Source organism: Myotis davidii, unplaced genomic scaffold, assembly GCF_000327345.1.
Source record: "Myotis davidii unplaced genomic scaffold, ASM32734v1 scaffold247, whole genome shotgun sequence".
In the NCBI taxonomy this organism is placed as follows: Eukaryota; Metazoa; Chordata; class Mammalia; order Chiroptera; family Vespertilionidae; genus Myotis; species Myotis davidii.
The window spans coordinates 3164285-3167524 of NW_006299593.1; positions in this window are offsets into that span (position 1 = coordinate 3164285).

The following is a 3240-nucleotide window of genomic DNA, read 5'->3' on the forward strand; positions in this document are numbered from 1 at the left end:
AGCTCTAGCTTACAGGATGGGCTCCTTTGCATTCACCCTTTCATGGCTCACTTTTGCAGCCCTGAGACTGGTTGACAAGAGACCAACCAGGAAATAGCTCTTTTGGATTGTGTGTATGTCTTTTTTTTCAAATGTGTTGCTTATATTTTATTGATTTTTTACAGAGAGGAAGGGAGAGGGATAGAGAGTTAGAAACATCCATGAGAGAGAAACATCAATCAGCTACCTCTTGCACACTCCCCACTGGGTATGTGCCCGCAAGCAAGGTACATGCCCTTGACCGGAATTGAACCTGGGACCCTTGAGTCTGCAGGCCGACGCTCTATTCACTGAGTCAACCCTGTCTGTGTATGTCTTTTTAGCTTTAAATAAAGTGTTTAACGGAGAGAAAGAGAGAGAGATACACACACACACACACATACACACACACACACACACACACACACACACACACACACACACACGAAGACACCAAAGAAGAGATGCCCTTATACTGCCCCCTAATGGAGAACCAAGTGGGAAAAACCAAGGTGAGACCCAGGAAAAAGCCATGAGCAGATGGTTTTGACCTATTTCTTTGAATTTGTAGACAAAAATATTTTCCCCTTCTGTCTTACATACTTTTCCTGAATTTATCTTTCCTTATATTGGAGTAGTAAGATATAGAAGACTTAAGTTAGCATGTTAGCTTACCCGGAAGGAGACCAAGTAATTCTTCTTTTATGTAATTTTATGTAATTTTAACCAAGAGGCCCACAAGGAATCCAAGTATTCCCTTCAGAAGACAGCCAAATTCTCCATTGCTGAGGTTTTGGCACCAAGATCATCACTAAATATGGAATTCCCAAAATCAGATATGGTGAAATTAGCAGTTCTACAAACTCCCCCAAATCTCTTCCTGTTTTTGAGCAGGACCTTTTGATCCCAAGGACCTACTTTGTTTTTCACTGTTTAGAGAAACCTTGGAAATTGGTCAGTTTTCTCATATACTAACCAAAAATTAAATCTTACCCATCAGCCTTTATTCAGTCAGTTATAATGAACATTACCAGCTGATATATTCAAAACAGCTAAAACTGCACATGTTTAAAAATTAATTGAAGAATGAAATCTTGACAAAATTTAAGTGAAAATTTTGGCTTGGGAAATTTGAATTTAGCAGGTATAGTGGCCACAAGAGAACTCAGCAGAAGATACCATTGGTAAAATTTGAAATGAACTCCAAATTGACAATATCTATTATAAGTGTATAAAAAAACCTGGATCCCAATGAACATAATTACAATAAAATGGAAATGCACTGCATAGTAAATTGATCCAAGAATTAAGTTGGCTTAATGGAGTTGCTTCAGAGAATTTCTTGATGAAAATTCACCATTGTTAGCCCAGTTTGTTGTTTTTATTAATCCTCACTGAGGATATTTTTCCATTGCTTTTGAGAGAGAGTGGGAGGGAAGAAGGGAAGGGGGAAGAGAGAGAAACATCAATGTGAAACTCTCACATCCATTGGTTGCCTCCCACACACCCAGTGCACGGGCTAACACTCTAACCACTGAACACACCAGCCAGGGCCCAGTTAGAAATTTATGATCAGATCACCCTGTGAGGTTACTTTCATAGGACTTCTATTTTTGTCCACACTCTGTGAGCTCCTTCCCAAAACCCATAATCCCCATCTACCCAAGTAAATAACATCAGACAAATCCCATTGAGGGACAGTCTACAAAATACGACTAGCACTCCTCAAAAACTGTTAGTTATCAAAACCAAGGAAAGTCTGAGAAACTGTCACAGACCAGAAGACGCTAGGAGATATGACAAGTGAATATAATATACCCCACATAGGATCCCGGAGCAGAAAAAAGAACATTGGGGGGGTGGGGAATAGTAAAATGCAAATAAACTGTGGAGTTTGATTAAACTGCCAAAAGAGATTAGCAAGAGAAAAGAGATTTTTATTCACATACTTATACAGTAGTTCACAGAAAAATATGACTCAAGGGGGCAGTAAGAATTTGGGGCTTACACACCGTGGCTGGGGATGGGAGCCTGCAACCAAGGTACAAGGTTTGTGCCCTTGACCAATATCGAACCCGGATCTTTCACTCTGCAGGCTGGTACTATCCACTGAGCCAAACCAGCTATCTTATTTCCCATCTTACTTTCAAGTATTAAAAAAATGTAGCCAAGTCTTTAAAATTCCCATCTTACATCTGCCTTAGAGCTCCCCTCCTCCCCCTAGGCTCAGAGACTGCCTCCTCCTCTTCTACACCTGCCTCCAGCAGGTTGGGGCAGGAGGAGGGGCTTGGGATCAGGGTGCAGAGTTCTTCCTTGGTTGGGATTGACTGTGGCTTTCTGCACTGATCCCCAAAGGGTCCTGAGGCGGGAAATAATTTGGCATATTTAAGGAACTGAAAACATCCAGAGGAGGGAAAAGGGAGAGACTGGCAGTCTGCCCTCCAGCACCTGTAGGCACACATAGGCACAAATGATTTTACGTAAAGGGGATCATACTACATGTGCTGTTACCAACCAGTTTTGTTTTTCACTCAATGTAAATGGCCAAGAATTGGCAAAGTTGTTTTTTTTTTTAATCCAATTTTTGCAAGGGAGAGAAAAGAATTTTGGTAGCTGCTTGAAATGCTAATTCGTATAAGCTTCCCCAGATGAAGTGTGTCAGTCACAAAATAATGGGCAGAGAAGAGGGCCTGGAATGAGGTCCCCAAAAGCACCAACATTTAAAAAGTGGGCAGATGAAACTCTGCAAGGGAGAAGGGGAAGGAGTAACCAGAAAAGTAGCAGGGAAAATTGGCAGTTGTGGTGCCAGCGAAGCCCAAGGAACATCATTGAAGGGAGAGAGACAGGAAAGGTAAAAACTGAGAAGATCCTTGCGGTGCAGCAACATAGATGTTGTGGAGATAATGCTCCAGGGAGTCTTTTAAGGCAGTCACTGAGCTGGGTCTGGAGGCAAGCAGGATCCCACAAATGGCAATGGGGCAGGGGGTCGGGAACACCATTCCAAACGCAGGACCAGTCGGTGCAAGAGCAGGACCCAGCGAGTAAGAAAAGCGAGAGTTACTTAGGGATTTCTTCCCCGCTCCCCCGCTCCCGGTCCATCCAGGCTTAGGCAGTAAGGTAGCAAGGGTAGCAAACAGCCAGGCGCAAGCCCGCCCGGCTCATCCGCAGCAGCGCCGCCTACGACCGGTAGAGTGCGCTCTCCACGGAGCCTGTTCGGCTCGC